Source organism: Sciurus vulgaris (assembly GCF_902686455.1).
Source record: "Sciurus vulgaris genome assembly, chromosome: 13".
In the NCBI taxonomy this organism is placed as follows: domain Eukaryota; kingdom Metazoa; phylum Chordata; class Mammalia; order Rodentia; family Sciuridae; genus Sciurus; species Sciurus vulgaris.
In genome coordinates, this window is record NC_136474.1 from 25,742,043 (window position 1) to 25,762,667 (window position 20,625).

The 20,625-nt window shown below is 53.5% G+C and overlaps 1 long non-coding RNA gene across 2 annotated transcripts; it reads left to right on the top strand.

Annotated features, from left to right (window-relative positions):
- Positions 1-948: 948 nt before the first annotated feature.
- LOC306643046 lies at positions 949-19,497 on the top strand. 2 transcript variants are annotated; one of them, XR_013758807.1, is made up of 4 exons: positions 949-2,508; positions 13,572-13,720; positions 16,737-17,178; positions 17,313-19,497. It is a non-coding gene; the product is annotated as an uncharacterized lncRNA (long non-coding RNA). The 2 variants fall into 2 exon arrangements; XR_013758808.1 differs by lacking the exon at positions 13,572-13,720.
- The last annotated feature ends 1,128 nt before the right edge of the window (positions 19,498-20,625 follow it).

Consider the following 20,625-nt stretch of genomic DNA (forward strand, 5'->3'; position numbering starts at 1 on the left):
CAGGGCATGGTGGCAGGGTGGGTAGTCAGCTCCACTCTGTTCTCCCCTTCTCCCTTAGCCATAGACTCCTGACTTTTAAGCTTTCATTCAGAACCGCATCCAACATCAGAGAAGGGACCTTAAGCAGAGGGAGTAGTCATTATTTCTTCCTTCCTGCTGGCTGGAAAATGGGTGTAATGACTGGAGCTCCAACAGCCACATGGGACCAGGAGGAGACGTTGAGTATGGGAGCCTGGCCTTCCCTGTGGTGTAGGGGGAAAAACCCTCTATCTCGTTTTGAGGCTGCATTAATTTTGTTTTCTTCTGATACTCATAACTAGTTTGGAAAAATACATAGATTATGCCACTGTTGTCACGTCCTCCCGAGGGCTTCTCATGAAACCCCTTCCTCTGGACCCTGCGCACCTCAGGCCCTGTCCCTCTCCTCCTCTCCCTTCCTCTTATTCTCTCCACTCTCGTCCTTCCCCTTCTCTTTGTCCCACCAGGTCCTTTCTATCTCCAGGTCTTTGGGCTCCCTGTTCCCTCCACCTGAATATCCCACCCCAGGTCTCCATGTGGCTGGCTCCTTCCTGACACCTGATGGCAGGACTCCTGTCCCCTGGACATTCCCTGCACCTGGCTCAGCCTGAAGCACCTCATGGGTATGTTTGGGTGAGCTGTCTGCCGCCTCCCTGGCCCAGCCAGAGTCCTGGAAAGCCAGAGCCCAGGTGCCACTGACCTCGGTGTCTGCTGGGCACGGCCTAGCCACGTCCTCTTTGCCTCGCTTGCAGGCATGGCGCCCGGGTGTCCCTCAGCCCTGCCCACGCTCAGCAAACCACTAATGACAGGGGCCACCTGGACTCCTTATTCTTGGTCCCGACATTGACCGTTTGCTCAGGCCACAAATCGCCAGCCCAAGAGTGTGGGAGTGAGGGCAGCTGGCTGGCGGGGCAGGTGGTCTGTGGCTTGGTGGAGAGACATCCTGTGGCCGGTCAGCTCGGGCGTGGGCCTCCTGCTTCCCCTACAGCCCCAGTGAAGCTGGGCCTTAGCTCTTGGCCTTGGTCTGTTCGGGGAGCTGGCCAGGCTGCCCACCAGGGCCAGGATGGACACCATCTCCTCTGGGCGCAGCCCTGGCCAGTAATGCCCCTCTGGCCCAAGCACCAGGCTCTGAGAGGCCCTGTCTTCAGCCTTCTGTCCCGAGACCCCTCCCTGCAGAGGTCCAGGAGGCTGAAGAGGGCCACCTCCATCTGGGATGCTTTCCCATCAGTCCCAGGCCATTGGGGAGCCAGAACTGGGAGTTTTGGTGTTTTCCTAAAGAATGGGGGAAAGGGAGGCTTAGCCCAAGGGCCAAGAGCGGAAAGGGCCATTGAGGCTGACCACTGTCATGGCTTGGGGAGCGTTTTCTCATTATGGGTGGTTGTGCTAGGCAAGGTGGGGAAACTGGGGCTCTCAGAGCTGAGATTTGAGCCCGCGCCACCTGAGTCCACCAGAGCCAGGTGCCAGGAGCCACCTCTGGTCTTCGGAGAGGCTGAGCCCTTTTCTGTCACCCTGGGGAACTGCAGCCCATCTCAGATCCAAGGCTGACCCCAGCTTTGCTCCCCTGGGGCAGGGGTTGGAGAGTGGTCAGCCTGTGCCCTTTGACCCTCATTGCTGTTCCATCCTAATACCATTGGCCTTTGCCTAGAGGGCTTGCTTGTCCTGCTTCCAGCTGGACCTGTGGATCCCAAACTTGGACACACATCAGAACCCCCACAGGGAGGGGAAGCAGCTTGCAGGCCCAGCCTGGCCTCCCCACTGAGTCCTGGGTGCTGTGCTGTGGGTTGGAGCCCCCCGAGTCTGTTCAAGGCGTCCTCCGCAGCCCTGAGGTCAAGATCAGGCCACGTTGGACCAAGGGACCTGGGCGGAGAAGTGCCTGTCCTTGAGCCACCACCGTGGGCAAGCTGTGCCCAGCACCTCACCCAGAACTGCCCAGCAACCCTCAGCGGGAGGCAGGGGCCGTCTGCTGCAGACGGCCAGGATTCAGAGGGGCGGTGAGTGAGGGGCCTGGCTCAGAGCACCACCTGTAGTTTTCTTGTTTGCCTGATCTTGAAGGAAGAGGATGAAAGAAGGACCCTGTCTGGAGGCCCAAGGGTAGCCAGGCAGCTCGTGTGCTGCCGCGGTCATTGGAACAGTGATGATGGCCACTGTGGCCAGAGCATCTCAGGGCCTACGTCGGCAGGTGGAGTGAGCGAGCAGTGTGGCCATGCCTATGGCCAGGGAATGTGACCTTGGAAAGCAGTGACCCGGCAAGCGAGGTGTAAGAACGCGACCACAGAACGGCCGGTGAGGAGCTGGCGCCTGACCTTCTCCAGGCCCATCCCCCTCCGCCCTCTGGCCCCTGTTCTGACAGCTCGTCTGTTCCGGGCGCCATTTGAACTCGGGGACCCTTCAGGCCTCCCGCCCCCCCGCGTGCCTCAACTCTGGCTGCCTCCGCTTTTCACCCAGGCTGACAGGAAGGACTTAGGGATTCAGAGGTTCTACTGGAAGGAGGTGCATATCTGGGAGGCCTAGGAGTCTCCTGGCTCAGGAGGACACAGTCCCCACGTAGGAGGCCAGGTGTGTCCTCAGAGCTGCTGTTCTGGAGGTGCCAGAGGATTCCATGGGGCACAGTGGCTCTGTTCAGGGCGGATCCCACCAAGAGCCAGGCCCTGAGGGTAACCCGCTGGCTTCTCTTGGGGCAGCAGCCTGTGGGTGTTGCCGATGCTATTCCAAGGCCACAGCTTCTGGGGCAGTTCCCCAAAATGCCACATTTCCTGTCACCGGGTCAGATGGCGTCTCAGCTGGCCAGGGGCCCAGCCCCACAGGCCCATTGCTGGGCAGAGCCCTGGGCAGCCTGCAGTTGGGCTGGGCGGAGGGCATCTCAGGAGTCGATGAGAACCCTCCAACACAAAGGGGCATTTATGGGCCGGCGATGGCACGTCTCCATCTGAACCCAGGCAGGACAGAAATAGCCTTTCACGGGGCGCCAGGAGGGCTGGGCTCGCCTGCTCCGGAGGGTGTCAGTTTTCCAGCTCCGTCTCCAAGCTGGGCAACCTGTCCATGTTCACAAATGAGTGACTCACCCTGTCCTGGGCAGGGGACTCCCTGAAACGCCTTCTAGCTGAAACAGGGACAGAGAGACAGAGAGAGAGAGAGAGAGAGAGAGAGAGAGAACAGGAGAGGAAGAAACAGAGAAACACAGAGGCACAGACGGAGGAATAGAGGAAATTAGATAAAGACAGCCCAGAGGTGGGGAGAAACTTGGCGCAGGTGCGTCACCCTGGGGACACCTGCCCTGGTGGTTCCCCGTGACATGAATGCCATGACTTGTGGTCTCACCTGCCATCTGGGGACACCACAATACGGCTTCACCTTCCTTCTCTCCGTGAGGGGAGAGCAGCCAGCCCCACGCCCCAGGGGTGACTTTCGAGTCCCTGCCGATCCCAGCCCTTCCCAGCTGGGGCCTCTGTTATTCCTCCTGCCTGAAATGTCCTTCAAAATATGCAGATCAAAAAAGAATCAAGTCCCATTTGAAACCTTGTACGAGTCTGTTTTCTGTTGCCAGTAGCCACTACAGACGGGGTACGTCAGGAAGAAAAGAGGCTCATGGTTCTGGTCCAAGATGGAAGGCCCGCATCTTATGGTGACCCTCTTGCTGGCTGCGTCCCAAGGCAGGGCAGGACATCACGTGACAAGAGAGAGGTTGTCTCTCCTTCTTATAAAGCCACCAGTATTCAGTCATGGGGGTCCACCTAATTAATGCCTCACCATGGGGATTAACTTTCAACATAGGAAACCCTGAGGACACACTTATATCACATCCAATCCATAACACACCTACGCACAATTTTTATAATTTAGCATGCTAAAACCAATGCTGATAATGCTTTGGAGATGTGAAGAAGTAGCTTAGTTGTTAGTAACAGATATTGAAAATTCAAAGGCTTAGCTAATATAGACTTTATTTTTTTCGAACCTGAAAGAGGAGTGGAGTTAGGCAATCTAAACATGGTTGGGCAGCTCCATAATGTTATTGGGGATCTTTCTTCTCTGCTTTGCACAGTCTGTAGCTTCTACTTTCAAAACAACCTCATGGTCCAAAATGGCTGCCGGAGAGCCAACTATCACAGCAAGAAATAGGCATCAGGGATACAAGGGAGCTCATTTTCAGTGGTTTGTTCCCTGTGAAGGAGCTTTCCAGATGACTCAATTAATTCTTACGTCTTATTGCTACCCCTTGCCCGAGGGTCAGCTGGGTGCATAACCCCTCAGAATAAAATCAGGGCTCATTTTCTGAGACAGTGGGTGACCTGCATTACCTGCCCTAGAATGTCACCTAGGAATACAGCTGGTGGAGAGGCACATGACTAATTCCTTCTAGAAGGCAAATTTTCAAATACATTCCGACAGGGAGTAAGATGTTCGTTTCCTCTCCAACAGTCCAGTCTGTGACTTTATGTTTGGGAAGCCACTCAAAGAGATGGGGGAGGCACAGGCACCAGGGCACCCCTTGTCCCACGATGGTTGAGAACGACAATTCATGAACGACTTAAATTTCCAGCACTGGGGAAACAGGAGCACGCCATGCGTATTTACCTGTTGGGAGGGTCCCACCGTCCAGGCAGGTGCTGGTCACCAAGGATACTGTCCACCTAGAAGTGTTTACAGTGTGACTTTAGAGAAAAGACAGGGCATCCAAACAGTGATTATCCCCAGCTGACCACAGGTCTGGAAGCTTGGAGAACAGAGACACTGGGCAAGGTTTTCTTTGTAAACTCTGGGACAGCTTGTTTTAAATACATATATGCTTAAATAAAATGTTCCTATTATAAAAATATGTTCATCGTAGAAAATTTAGAAAATGAAGGTAAGGTAAGAAAAAAAATTCTTTTGTCCCCAAATCAAAAAGGTCCCTATTTTGATAGCGTATCATCAGTGGTAATGAGCGTGGTGCCTGCAGGGGACTGTTTATGTCTGGCTCTTACACCTGCAGTTTGGCTGGCCCAGGGTTGACCTTGGTGGACCAGAACCCCAGCTGCTTGTCAGTTTCACATCTGCTCTAAATGTGACCCTCATTCTCTTGGGACTGCCTTGTCCTCCTGTGTTCCTCCCATCCAGGGTGTCAGAAGCTCCTAGGACTGGGTGCAGTGACACAGGCCTGTCGTCCCAGCAACTGGGGAGGTTCAAGGCCAGCCTCAGCAACTTAGTGAAACCTTGTCTTAAAACAAAAAATAAAATAAAATAAAAATGGGTGGTGATGTAGCTCAGTGGTAGAATACTCCTGGGTTCAAACCGGAATACCAAAAATTAATAAATAAATGAACAGGAAGAGGAGGAAATAAAGAAGCAGTAACTCCCAGAAAGGCAAGCACACATGTCTTCTGAGGGTGTCATCTTGGAACCAGGGGCTGACTGTTGCCACTTTCCACTGATAAGCAAGATGAGTGTGGAAGGAAGTGTCCTTCCCTGACTGTGGGAGGGGAGGGGAGAGGACACTCACTACCTGCAGCCAGACTAGCCCCATAATACCCATTTGTGCCTCTCCTGTGCTTTATTTTGGGGTGGGGAGGAATACCAGGGATTGAACTCAGGGGCACTCGACCACTGAGCCACATCCCCAGCCCTTTTTGCATTTTATTTAGAGACAGGGTCTCACTGACGTGCTTAGCACCTCACTTTTGCTGAGACTGGCTTTGAACTCGTGATCCTCCTGCCTCAGCCTCCGGAGCCGTTGGGATTGCAGGCATGGGCCACTGTGCCTGCCTCTCCTGTGCTTTCATATGAGAACACATTACCCACTGAAGTTCATTACTCCTCCCTCCAGAAGGCCAGTGGCTCAAGGGCACGTTGTTAGGCCAGGCAAATGATTTATCAGGGAAAAAGATTTGTTTGAAAACCAGAGAAGATGGAGGCTGTGGAGAAGGAAGACCATCTCAGGGGACCTGAGTATGCAGAGGGCTGGAGGAAGGGCCAGGCGTGGCCTGGAATGGTGGCCGTCTCAGCTACTCAGATATTTAGTCACCTGTGGGACGGCCGCAGATGCAAGAGCAGAGTCAGTTTCTTTGACAAAAGCGAACTTTAAGGCCTGAAAATCCCCGCAGGCACCGGGTATCTCCATGACCCCACCTCAGAAGCAATGTCCGCAGCAAAGCCACTGGAAACTTACAGTGGGTGGCTCAGCTGCATGGCCTCTAAAATCGGTGGTTTTTGAAGTCAATTAAAAGCCATGAAGCTGGAGGGCTTACTTAGGTTTTCCCTCCGTTCCTGACACATCCTGTGCTGCTCAGAATCTTTCCACGTGTTCTTTTGTCATCTACTGACACCTTTCCAGTCATGAAAATTCTCCTATAACAGGTTAACTGCATGCATTTCTATTAAATGGTCACATCACCATTTATTCAACGTGATGAAGCTTTCTTTTTATTTTTGCTTTTTTTGGTGCTGGGGATGGAACCCAGGGCCTCAAGCATGCTAGGCAAGGGCTCTACCACTGAGCCACTCCCTCGCTCCTACTCTCCCCCTCCCCCTTCCCTCCCCCCTCCTCCTCTTGGGATTGAACCCAGGGGTGTGTTACCACCGAGCCACATTGAAGGGTTATGGAGAATAATATTCCTACCAGACAGCTCCCCAAGAAAAACGGAGGGACAGTGTGGCTCAGGAGAAGGGGGGTGGAAATTGGCCAATTGTCAAACCTCCCACAGGGCACCCTTTCCTGATAACAATGGGCCCTGAAGGAAGGGGGCAGATACTGAATGCTGGGCCCTGAACCTTCGCCTCCCCACATTGCAAATTAGTCCTAAATGGAGGCACAGCAAATATTCAAACTCTGGGAAACAAGGGATCCCAGAGAAAGAAAAGCTGTGGGCAAGAATTGAGTTCTCATCCCTGGGATTTGACTCCCATCTCCCCAGACAACAATGAGTTTCAACCTTTTTACAATCACCCTCCTAAATTAAAGTTTTAACCTGTGCAACTAGCCCCTGAGGGTCAAACCTGCACGTACCACAGCTCCCAATGACTACGGCACTGTACCCTATAAATCCAAAACCCCTCTGTAACTGAGGGCCATTTTCGCATCCGGAAAGTGCGCCCTGACGACGCTGAGTCCAGGGATGAGTCTGGATCGAGGTCTGCTCCCCGTCCTTTTGTGCTTACACACATCCCCAGCCCTTTTTATTGTTATTATTATTATTTTTTTTATTTTGAGACGGGATCTCACTAAGTTGCTTAGGACCTCACTAAGTTGCTGCGGCTGGCCTCCAACTTGTGATCCTCCTGCCTCAGGTTCTCTGAGATGCATTGAGATTACAGGTGTGGGCCAACACGCCCCACTTTTTTTTTTGCTTCATCTAAAAACAATAACACAATGGTTATCCTGTCTTAGGAGCTAAATCTTTGCACACAACCTTGATGGTTTTAAGTACTAGCTTTTAAAAGTAGACTTACCGAGTGGGTGGCCAAGGATCCCCAGCCATTCAGTGATCCTTGCTTTGTCTCCCCTCAAGGTAAATCAGGCTCCTCTGTGGGGACAACCAAGGGCGGCAGAGGTGGCAGGTGTGACGTCAAAGGTGAAGCTGTGAAGCGCGCTGTGGCTTCTGCCTTCTCCTCCTGGGCCACTCACTCTGGGGAAAGCTGGCTGCCAGGGCCTGAGTGAGCCCTGCGTCCCCAGGAGAGGCCCACGTGGGAGGAGCAGAGGCCCCAGCCATCAGCCGGCAGGACTTGCCCTGGACGCGGATCCTCAGCTCCAGTCGGGGCTTCAGATGAGACCGCCAGGCTGCAGCCCCCGAGAGCCCAGCCCCATCCATCTTGCCAAGTCTCTCCCGAATTCTCCATCCACAGAAACCGAGGCAACAAGCGATCACTTGTGTCAGCCACGAAGTTTTAGGGCGATCTGACACCCAGTGAACAGCAGCTAAAATGCCAAGGACTTTGGTGAAAAGAAGCCAAGTGCTGCTGCCCTATCAGATAGCCCCAGCATCCTGGTGGCCAGCACCGTCAAGTTCACTTCTCACTCACGGTCCTCTGTGGTGGACCTCCCTGCCTGTCAGTCAAGTCCCAGCCACCTAGAGTATTGTCACACAGTACCAGGGTGCTTCCAGTTCCTGGTGTGGTGATCCCCCCAGTCTCAGGCTGGGGTTCTTACTTGGACACTAGGAGTCCAGGGCCACTCTGCTGTCCCCCTAGCGTGCAGGGGGTGACCCAGTGCTTTCAGCAGATCCTTGCATCGTTCTAGATCCTCCAGGAGCGACAGGCCACAGAGTGAGGTTTGGGCCTCTGCTATAGGGTGTCTGGTCAGCGGGCAACGGCTGCCAGTGTCACCGCCGAGGTGATTAAGGAGAGAGAGGGGTCCCCAGAGGAGTGCTGGTCCTGGCGTAAAGGGTCCCGGGGTTCATACAGGAACCTGAGGCAGAGCGCAGATGTTTTGCTGAAGTCTCGTGGCTGTGAGGGGCTGGGGACCCTCAGGGCAGGCCCGCGTTCTGACCTGTCACTCAGCACAGGCAGGACCCAGTGTTGGGCCCTCCCCTCCCTGCCTGGGTTTGCCACCCAGGATGTTAAGAAAGCAGAGAGAAGGAGCAAGAATGGAGCTTGGGAAGGCTTCGGAGAGAAGGGAAGGCCAGGGAGGGCGTGGAGAGAAGGGCAGGCAGGGAGGAGAGTCCAGCGCCCCTTCCTCAGCTGGGCCCCTGGTGGGAGAGTATCACACGGGGCTCCTCTGGGCTGGGACTCATCCTCTTCCTCTCCCCCAGTGGCCACTGGACGTGGGTGTCCAGCTTTTCCACTGGGGTGGCAGTTTGCACTTCAGTACGGAGCACATTGTCCCAGGTCGGCAGCCCTAACCATGGGTCACCTGGTGTCCAGGGCCCGGGGGGGGGGGCACTCCTGGGATGAAGCACCTGCCTCCTGGGGGCCTTGGGGTCAGGCAGGAATGCCAGCTCTGGTGGAGTCCAGCGATGGCTCCTCTCCCTGCCTCCCACTCCTGCCCCCAGGTGTGGTGAAGGACGGGGCGCTGTTACTGCCACCAGGGTCCCTTCCAGGTCCTGCTCTAGACCCTGGGTGTCCCCAAGATGTTGGGACTGGGGTTGCAGAAGCTCTTTTCTCTGATAAAAAGTCGAGCTGCGTTAGAAAACAGCAGCGTTCTTTCTCTCGCTGTTCCCGGAGACCTGCTTTGGAAACGCCTGCCAGTTCTGGGCTGAGATGGTCATGGAGAGCTCCTCCCACCTGGGCTCCAGGGCAGGCCCCGCCAAGGGTGGAGGGGTCACCCGCGGCCCTGAGGTGGATTCCAGGAGCAACCCGAAGCCCCTGGTCCTGGAAGTACGGAGGTGGGTGACAGGCTTGCCCTTCACCCAGGTCAGGGCATGAGGAAAACCCAAAAAGGCAGCAAGAGGGAACATTCTTATTTTTATATTTTTTGGTACCGGGGATTTAACCCGGGACACTTAACCACTGAGCCACATCCTCGCCCTTTTTATCTTTTATTTTGAGACAGGGTCTTGCTAAGTTGCATAGGGTCTCACTAAGTGGCTGAGGCTGACCTCAAACTTGGGATTCTCCTGCCTCAGCCTCCCAAGCCTCTGGGATTACAGGAGTGTGCCATTGCGCCTGGCTAGGGGGGAGTTTTTTTTTTTTTTTTTTTTTTCATTCTCATACTTTCCTTTTATTCTTCAGGTCTGACTTCCTTTGTTTTTTTAATATATTTATAACAACTGACTTAAAATATTTATATAGTGGTTCCAATATCTACACCTCCTTGATAACAATTACTACTAACTTTTTCTTCTGCATACGAGCCATGCTTTGAGGGGAATATTTTTAAGGTGGCATTATAACTTGTGCCATCAAATATGTCACCCCGGAAACCTCAGGTGTCCAGCCTGACCTTGATGACCAGAGACAATGCCGCAGTTCTAGGTCCTCAGGGCTCATGCTTGAGGCTGGCTGCCAGAGAAGGTGTATACGCCAAACACGTCCACCCTCTAGTAACGGACGGGGCTTCCTATCACAGAGACAGGGATTTCCCCCTGCCATCACTAGATCAGACCTGGGCAGCTGCTGCATTGCTCAGTCTTGATGTTATCTGGGCCATGCCTCCAGATGCTCTTGACTCTGTCCTCAGGGTTGCTACCTCATGAGCACAACATGGCTGCCCCCGTTCCAGACGCATCTGAGGACAGCCAGGGAGAAATGGGGAGGAGTCCATAAGTCAGATTGCCCACTTTTCTTCTCAGAGCAAAAGACCCCTGTTTCCCAGAAGACGACCCTTTAGGTCTCAAGGCGTGGCTGCAAGGGAGGCTGGGAAATTTGGACCAATATTGGCCCAGTCCTGATCTGTCACCTGCGCTGAATATACTGTTTCCTGGGGCAGAGTCTGTCACAACATCCATTCTTTCCCTCTTGATTTTAGTAGCTAAATCCCCAATTTTTCTTGGACACATGGTAGCCCCCAAATAGAGGCTACGTCTCCCTGTCTCCTTTCTAGGCAGGCATAACCATGTGACTATTTTGTCCAATAAAATGTGAGAAGAAATGATGTGTATAATTTAAAAGGAAGGGTGCATCCTGCACTTCCCCTTTCCTGTGCCTGCTGTCTGGGAGGGAAGAGGCAATGGCAGGGTTAGAGACAGCCATCTGGGTAACCAGGAGGCAAGGCAGAGGGAACCTGGACTCTGATGACTTCTGGAAACCCACCGCCACACCATCACATCTTTATGTGAACAAGAAATGACTTCTCTATTGTTTCTCTTATTTTGGGATTTTTTTTTGGCAGGGGGGAGTACTGAGGATTGAACACAAGGCATTGTACTACTGATATACATCCCCAGCCCGTTTTTTAAAAACTTTTTTTAGTTGTCAATGGATTTTATTTTATTTATTTATATGTGGTGCTGAGAATCAAACCCAGTGCCTCACACATGCTAAGCAAGTACTCTACCACTGAGCCACAAGCCAGCCCCTCAGCCCTTTTTAATTTTAATTTTTTTTTTCTGTTTTTGTTTGTTTGACCCTGTTTTGAGACAGAGTCTTACCAAATTGCTGAGGCTGGCCTCGAACTTGAGATCCTCCTGCTTCAGCCTCCCAGGTTGCTGGGATTATAGGTGTGCACCACTGCACCCCGTTTACTCTGGGATCTTTGCCAGCGGCTTCAAATGATATTCTAGTTTACAACCTCAACACAATCAGACTTTTGTTAGCAAGAAAGAGAAAAGGAGAGGTGGGGGCATTGATGCAGGAGGGCCTCTCCCCTGGTGTTCTGCTCAGTCAATGGAGTGAAATACTATCCCTGTTTCCTTATCCTAGGATGCTATGGCTACTTCTCCTCTCCACACAAAACCTTCCTATTGTCTCTGAAAGAATGGGCCCCGCTGGCTTGTGGCTTCCAGTGGGGATGGCAGCCCTCAAACAGCAATGGATATTAATGTTGAATTATAAATGCACAATAAAGGCACTGATCTGGAAGGGTCAGGCCCTCACAAATATTTAGGCTTAAAGCGCCGAGTTCCCAGAGGGGCCCTCATCCACCCCCAAGTCAATCCCTCCCTGCACCACTGATGTTACAACTGTTCTGGTTTTTTTTTTTTTTTTTTTTTTTCCCCTCACTATAGATTGATTTTGCCTCCTTGAGAATCCTAAGTAAGTGGAATGCTGTCTTCTGGGTCTGGCTTATTTCACTCACTACACGTTCTTGATGCTTCCCTTGTTGCTCCTGGGCCTCAGCTGTTTTCCTCTTCACCCCTGAATGTGTTCCTTGGTTGGGGCGCATCAGTGTATTTATCCACTTACCTGGCAATGGGCTTTTGGATTGCCCCTGGCTCGGGCTGTTATGAACAAAGCTATTTAAAAACACTCATGTGTAAAGACTTGTGTAAACACGTATTGGTTTCTCCTGGGTAAATAGAGTGGAATTTCTGAGTTATGCAGTAAATGTATATTTAGTTTTATAAGAAACTGTCAGACTGTTTTCCAAAGTGGCTGTATCATTTTATACCAGCAAGGAATGAATGTTCCTATTGCTCCATGTCCCCCCTAACCCTTGGAAATAGCCATCTTTTAAAATTTTAGCCATTAGAGTGGATTTGGAGCCAGATGCAATGGCACATGCATGTAATCCCAACAGCCTGAGAGGCTGAGGCAGGAGAATCAAAGCCAGCCTCAGCAACTTAGCGAGGGACTTAGCAACTCAGTAAGACCCTGTCTCTAAATAAAATATATATTTTTAAAAAGGGCTGGGCATGTGGCTCAGTGGTTGAGCACCCTTGGATTCACTCCTCAGTACCCCCCCCCCCCAAAAAAAAGAATGGGTTTGGAGTGGCAAGACATCAGAGTGTTAATTAGTGCTTCCCTGATGACTAATGGTACTGAACACAATTGAATGTTCCTTAGTGTTCTTCCATCTTCTTTTGTGAAATGTCTGTTAGAGTCGTTGACTCATTTTGAAATTCAGGTTATTCATCTTTTTCTCATTTAAGTTCTTTATATATTATGGATACATATGTATATATTTTATATATTTTATGATATGGGTGTCACAAATATTTTTCCACCTCTGTATCCTGTGTCTTATTTCCTTCTCCCTCCCTCCCTCCCTCCCTCTCTCCCTCCCTTCCTTCCTTCCTTCCCTCCAGTTCTTTCTTTCTTTCTGGAAACGGGGTCTCACTGCGTTGCCCAGGCTGCCCTTGAAGCCCGGGGGCAAGCGATCCTCCAGTCCCGAGGACACAGGTGGCTGCCATGCCCAGCTGGTCTTTTATTTTCTTAATGGTGTTTTGATAAGCAGAGGCTTTAGATTTTATGAAGTCCAATTCACCAGGTTTTATGGTTCTTTCTTCTGGCTCCTTCCAAGAACTCTGCGTTGCCCCTGCGGTCACCGTGCCAGCTGCTGCCTCGGGGCTCCCAAGGCTCTGGATCCGCGCGGCGCTGGGCCCGGGTTCCCTTCCAGCGAGCGCGAGGCCGGCCTCGCCCAGCAGAGGGCGCCGCGGGCCGTGGGTGGGAACCGGGCTCCCCTTCCCGCCGAGGTTGGCCGTGCAGAGCGGGGCGGGGCAGGGCGCTGGGCGTCCGCGGGCCCGGGAGGCGCGTCACCTCGCGCCCGGGGCTGTGATCCGGCGCACGACCTGCCGGGTGGAGCCCAAGACCCGCCTGCAGGCCGCCCCTGCCGGACGCGGGGGCTCGGGGCGCCGGCTGAGCCGGGGTCTGCTTACCGCTCTCCCGCCCGGCTCTGCCCGCGAGCGCGGCCCCAGGGCTGTCAGAGGTCACGAGTCCTCTTCGAGGCCTCCTGTAACCCTGTCGGGCCCGCTTTGTCTTCCCACACGGGCCACGTGTTTACGCACTCCGATTGAAGGACACCCTGCAGGCTCTTCCCGCCTCCCCACGCAGGAACTCTGTCCCCATCAGCCGCCGACCCCCTCCCCCACCGGGACAGTCCCCATTCTGCTCTCTCTTCCTGTGAACTTGGCCCCTCCAGGGACCTGAGGTCAGTGGAGCCACCCAATATGTGTCCTGCTGTGACTGGCTTCTTTTGCACAGTGTCGCGTCCTCGTGATTCCTCTGCCATGTGGCCTGTATCAGAATGCCCTTCTTTTTCAAAGGCTGAGTAACGCTCCAAGGTGTGGACAGACCACCTCTTATTTGCTCCTCTGCTGATGGACACCCGGGTCACATCCACCTCCTGGCTATTAGGAGCGATGCTGCTGGAAACGGGGGGTGAACCTGGACCCACCGTCTCAGTGAGCAGCAGGTAACCATAGGAGGCTGCAGCCCGGCTGCCTGTTCAGGGCCGAGGGCAGGCTGGGAATGGAACCTTCCAGAGCCTGCAGATGAGGAAGCAGTCATCTGCCCCGGCCAGGGGGCCAGGAGGTGTCCCTGCTGTCCCCCTCAATTCCGCAGGCCCTCACGCCTCTTACGCAAGTCCCTCCACTCTAGTCAGCCACGAGCCTGCTTTTCCAAGTGCTCAGCATAAGGACCCTAGTCTAGGGCTCTGACCCTGGCTGGGAAGCAGGGGACACCTGTCCCTGCCCACAGCACCCCCTTTGGCGGGAGGCAGCAGCCCAGTGTCGGGCCTCCCTGCTCATTGCCTGTCCCTCTGCTCACAGAGTCTCTGGAGCCTTTCCCATTCTGGGCTGCCATTCCGTTGGCATCCAGAGGGCTTTCCTGCCACCCAAACAGCAGATGGCCAGGAAATGAAGACTCACGCTAACGTCAGCCAGAGAAAAATCTCATGCAATTGGCAGAATATACGGTCAGAAAAGCATGTGGCCCAACACATGCCATCTTGTTTGGGCAACGCCTCTGCCAGCTGAGATGATCAGTGCGGGGGACCACAGGCCAGTGGCCAGTGACGGTCAGTGGAGAGGAGGCTTGCTGGGATTTGTTTTCTGGTCAGTTTCTCTTTCAGGCTCACAGGAGTCTCAGGGTTTCAGACCTGGATTCAGCTCTCCCCAACCCTGGTCACAGCTTTGTGACCAGGTCCAGTGCTCAGCTGGAGCCCAGGGATGAGTCAGGTCCTATGCCAGGGACTATATGTTTGTCGATCAGGGCTACTATTGGTGACACAAAACCGAAGTACCAGTTCCACACATAATCAAAGTATCAGTTCTCAAACAAAACAGAGGTTTCTTTTTTTCTTTTTATCAAAAATCTTGTCCTGGCTGGGGTTATAGCTCAGTTGGTAGAGTGCCTGCCTCGCAAGCACAAGGCCCTGGGTTCAATCCCCAGCACTGAAAAAAAAAAAAAAAAAATCTTGTCCTGAATCAAGTAGTAAAGACAGCTCTGGGGTGGCAGCTTCACATTCTAGGATTACAGTTTTGTCCTGTCCTCTGACTCTGCTATTCTCAACATGTAACTTCTACCTCATGCCTCTTGCCCAAGATAGTTGCTTTTGCTCCAGCCATCAAACTTGCATCCCAGCAAGCAGGAAGAAAGAAGGGGGCTAGAAGGGCACACTCCCACTCTGGGATATTTCTCAGCACTTTCTGGACATTTCCACTCATATCCCATAAATAAAACTTACCTTGGACCTACCTACCTACAAAAGAAACTGGGAGGTGTAGTTTCCATTCCAGGTAGCCACATTCTCAACTGAAGTTCAGAGTTGCTGTGCCTGAGGAGGAAGAGAACAACTAGTGAAGGCACTTAGCCATCTCTGCCACACAGACCTATTTTCAATAACCTCTAATAATTTTTAAAGCTTAAATCTTGCTCATGTATTTTTCTTATAGTTTAATCACACAGTATGAAATCCAAGTGGTGTAGGGTGAAAGCCCCACTCCTGTTCCTGTCCTTGGGGTACCCAGTGTTACCAGAGGCTGTCCAGACCAGTTTGTTTGGTTTATTTCAGTGCTTGGAGTCACCCTGAGGGCACTCTTATCACTGAGCTACATCCCCAGACCTTTTGTTTTTTTAATTTTTTTTACTTTGAGACAGGGTTTCACCAAGTTGCTGAGGCTGGCCTCAAACTTGCAATCCTCCTGCCTCAGCCTCCCAGAGTTGCTGGGATTACAGGTGTCCATCACCACACCTGGGTAGAACAGTGTTTTTTGTTTTGTTTTGTTTTGTACTGGGGATCAAACCCAGGGATGATTTACCTCTGAGTCACATCCCAGACCTTTTCATTTTTTATTTTGAAATGTGCCTCACTAAGTTGCTTAGGACCTTGCTTAATTGCTGAGGCTGGCTTTTGAACTTGCAGTCCTCCTGCCTCAGCCTCCTGAGTCACTGGGATTACAGGTGTGCGCCAAGGTACCTGGCTAGATCGGTAGTTCTTAAATTCAGTCCTGGATCTAGCAGCACTAGCATTGTTGACAGCATGTCAGAAATGCAGACTCTGGCCCCTGTCCAGACCCTCAGATCCAGAAGGTCTAAGAAGAGAACAGTGGTCTGTGTTCACAAAGTTCCCCCAGGGGCTCTGACACCTGCTGAGATCTGAGAGCCTGGTCTGTGCAGGGTCAGGCCAATCCACCTGTCTGTTGGTCTCTCAGTCCCCCATCACAGAGAGGAAACCCACTCTTCATGCTGCCTGTCCCCAACTGTTACACTAAGAGTTTTATTCTCCCCCTCCCCCTCCTTCCCCTCCCTTTCCTTCCCTCCCCTTCTCTCTCCTCCTCCATTTCCTCTCCCTCCCCTCCTCCTCCCCCTCCTCCCCTCCCCTCCCCCTCCCCTTCCTCCCGTCCCTCTCCCCCCTCCCTCTCTCTCTCCCTCCCCTCCCCCTCTTCCTTCACCCAGGGCTTTGCTCTTGCTAGCCAAGCCCTTCACCACTGGGCTAGATGGCCAGCCCTCTCCTTCCTTGCAGAAGAGCTGCATTGAGACAGAATTCACATACTGCACAATCATCCGTGTAAAGAGTACAGTTCAACGGGGTTTGGCGTCTTCACAGAGCTGTGTGTCTATCACCACCATTTTGAGAATTTTCAGCATTCCTTTTAATTAAATAAATTTTTTTTGGTACCAGGGATGGAGCCCAGGGACGCTTAACCACTGAGCCACATCCCCAACCCTTTTTATTTTTTATTTTGGGACAGGGGCTCACTGAGTTGCTGAGGCTGGCTCTGAATTTGCCGTCCTCATACCTCAGCCTCCCTAGCCTCTGGAATTACAGGCCTGGCTTTCTTTTTTAAAAAAATTTTTGAAGAACAGTATTAAGTGACTGCACAAATTCTAGGAAGACCTTCCCGCCACATGTGACCCACTCCTCAGTCCCCTACCCTCCCCCAGGTAACCCCTCTGACTTCTGAACGTGTGTCCTTGTTTCCTTCTAGAGTCTCTGCGGATGTGAACACGGGCTCTCTCCCGTGCACAGACCAGGAGGCCTTCTCAGCCCCTCCTCTGCTTCTTTGCTCTTCCATCCATACCCAGGTCCACCCTGCAGGCCCTGGGGTCCCATAGAACAGCAGGAGCAGGGCCGTGAAGCTCCCAGCTTCCTGAGAGCAGTGAGCTCTAGGTTGCCGGCTTGGGGAGGCGACGTCCCTCCTCCCACGCTCCCCTGTCCCCAGACCCCTGACCCCAGGGCCTGGCCCAGACTCCTAAAGACGTTTGCCAGCTGAGTCTCTCCCGAGGTACGAGCTCACAGGGGGGCCTCGGTCTGTGTTTCCTGGGCCATGGGCTACTGGGCCACCTCCTGGCAGTGACTCCCTCTGTCCCGGCTGATAACTTTACCTCCCTGAGTCCTGGTTTCCTCCTCTGTGGAACAGGGATGGGACTGTCCAGTGCCGGGTCCGAGTGTGAAGAGGAACGGCCTCTGTCAGCAGTGTCTGGGACTGGGCCTCAGCATCTCCCTTTTCCTCCCTTCCCAGAGAGCGCTGTCCAGTGCCGCACTCCTGAGTTGGAGTCACAAGGCCTTGATAAGGACACAGGGTGGCAGGTGCCGCTCCCAGGGCCTGCAATGCCCCCGGCCACCAGCAGGGGCCGCAGTGCACCAGGCTCAGACCAGGTCTGCCTGGTGGGAACCCAAGGAGGTGACCAGGGGCTGGGAGGGTGGGTGGATTTGGTCAAAAGAAAAAGCAAATAAGAGGGACTTCCTCGAAATTAAACACTTTGGAAAAGACAACAGACAGAATAGGAGAAAATATCTGCAAATCATATAAGGGATTAATACGCAGAATCTGTAAGAAACTCAAAACCAAACAGATATGAACAACCCAACTCAAGAATTGGGCAAAGGCTCTGCACAGACGGATCTCCAAAGATACGCCAACCCAGCAAAGGCCATGAAAAGACGCTCAGCGTCCTCTGTCATAGAGAATGCAGATCAGCACACAGTGACATCCACCGGCTGACTAGAATTAAAAAATAAACAGACTAGAAGTTTTAAAGAGGCAAATAGCAAGTGCCGGGAAGAGTATAGAGAATTAAAAGCCCTGTTCCTGCCGCAGGAGGTGAGACAGTGCAGCCATGTGAAGCAGTTTGGAGGTTCCTCGAACCATTAGCCACAGGATGACCCCCACACCTAGTGATTCCCCTGAGGCAGCCACGAACACACCGTACAGAAGCCGTGTTACCCGCCTGTATGCCAGAGACCAGGGAGACTGAGGTGGGAAGATCACAGGGTTGAGGCCAGCCTCTACATCTGTCCAGCTCTCTGGCTGACTCTGGCTCTCGTTCCTTTCACCTGGGTTCTCTCGGGGTCAAATGTGAAGGAAGTTTGCAACCAGAGGAGGGCAGCGTGTTGGATGGCAGCTGAGGGGCCAGGCTGGGGGAGGGCTGAGCCTTGACCCAGGGCCACAACAGGGGACAGTCACATGAACAGCCTCGGCCTCCACACTAAGGCTCCTCAGGGCAGCTGCTTGCCAGACCTGGGGAGGGGCCTCCTGCATTGTTGGAGTCAGGACCCCACAGTGACTTTTCTGGGTCACACGCAACACAGGCACATTTTCAAATCAACTCCAAAGTGACAAAGAGCATTGAAGGGAAAATTGACACGTTCGACTGAATAACAAATAAGTGTGCTGTCCCAGCCTGCCCTGTCCCAGCCTGCCCTGCTGCAGGATGGCCCAAGGTGTGACCCTGTCTGAGGCTTTGCAGATCTGTCCTGTTGGTGGCCGGACTGCCCCGGGACAGGCTGAGGCCCCTCAGGACCAACCCCAAGGACCCCCTCCCTGAGGAGAGCGCTCCCCAGCCGAGTAGCGAGTAGCAAGCTGCCAAAACGTCTCCTTGGTCCTTGCAGGTGCTTGGAGTCCAGGTGAGCTGCCTTCTCCTCCGTGAGGACAGTTCATCTCTCGGGGCAGGAACAAGGACTTGGAGAGGCTGCCCAGGGTCCCGCAGCTGACCACCCGGGGCCAGGTTTCTGTTTTCCTCCTGAGTATGTTGTCTTCTCCCCTTTCTTCCTCCTTCTTGTCTCCCTGTCCTTTCAAGCTGACTGTACATTTCCACAGTCTCCTGTCCTTCCCACCCTGTCCATGGGGGAGGGTCTGGGAGGGGTCAGTGGCCTGCCCGAGGCCTCCAAAACTCACTGGCAGGGCCTCCTGTTTGAGGGAGACATGGGGCGTGGGCTGGGGCCTGACCTCCTGATGCCCTCTATGAACTCCACAGCAGTGATTGGCAGGTCGGGCTGTGGAAGGGACCCAGTCTCCGCTGGGGATCAGATCACACTTCATGCTTCTCCTAGTGACTGAACCCAGAACAGTCCTGGAGGCAGAGTGCTGGGCCTTGTTCAGTGCTGTGTCCACTCCCTTCCTAGCTCAGGATGGCCACTCAGCAGGACCCGGGTTTGTGAAGGAATTAGAGAATACCCTTGTAAAAGATGCACGCCAGGCAGAAGGGCAAGAGGGGAACCTGTCCAAGCATGGAGGCTGGTGTGCCTAGCAGCTCAACTCACAAGAGCCAAGCTGCAGAGCCAGCTGAGGTGCCTCCCACAGACGAATGGATGAAGAAAATGTGGTACACACACACACAATGGAATATTACTCAGCCATAAAGAAGAATGGAATGATGGGATTTGCTGGTAAATGGATGGAACTGGAGACTATCATGCTAAGTGAAATAAGTCAATCCCAAAAACCAAAGGCCGAATGTTCCTTCTGATATGAGGATGCTGACTCCTGACAGGGGTGGGTGGGGAGGGGAAGTTCATTGGATTAGACAAAAGGGAATGAAGGAAAAGGAGGGGGGATGGGAAGAGGAAAGACAGTAGAATGAATTGGACAGAACTTTCCTGAGTTCACATATGAATACGCCACAGAGAATCTCACCATTGTGCCCGTCCATAGGACTGGGATCCTAATTAGAATGAGATGTAGGCCGTGTGTACACATATGTCAAAACACTCTCGACTGTCATGTTGAACTGCAGGGGACAAAGTTTTAAAAGTATGGTGGCTGGCACACTGGGTTGGAGGGTCCCCTTCTCTGAACACACACTTTAACGGGGACGAGGATGTCTTGCAGCTGTCGTCCGAGGTGGCAGAGATGAGTTGCTGAACAGGGAACCCTTGGGGCTGCCCTTGGGCTGTGGTTGTCCCCTCCGTGTGGGGTGATCAAGCCTCCCCACCTTGTCCCTGCCCGCCCACCGCCTGCTCCCTTGGAACCCCAGAGGGAATGTGGGTGCAGGTGCTTTGTGAATGGCGTTTTGGGGCACCCCTGAGCCAGGTGCTTCTGTGAGCCTCAAGGCATCTGAGAACCCCGGGCCCCAGTTAGTGCTGTTCACAGTCACTGGCCCCTGGGGCAGGAGGACCTCTGGCCTCTCTCACTGGTGCTGGGCCCGGAGGCCCTGGCGGGAGGCAAGGGCAGGCTGGGGTCCCCGACGACCCCAACCTGAAGACGGGCCTCCTGGAGGTGCCTGGTGACTGTGGAGTGTGGCTGCAGCCCCCAAGGATGAAGGCCTGGGCCATCCCAGCCCCCTCCGCTCCCCATGGCCCAGGGCACAGCAGGGAGGTGCCAGCCCTGTCCCAGACATAGGGTAGGAGGACTCAGGGGTTTGGGATCCTGGCTCCGAGGAGGTCCAGTAGCCGATCCCGTTGTGACCCGGCCTGAGCTGCTGGCTCTAGGCCCTGCAGATGTCCACTGAGTTCCCAGTGACCTCGTGGGGCTGGAGGCTCCCAGACGCCATCTGCAACGGAAACTGAGGCCAAAGAAGGGGCCTCGGCCATGCCCTCGCCCCGGGGAATCTGCTTTGCAGGCAGGTGTGCCTGGTTGGTCCTTAGAAGAACTGGAG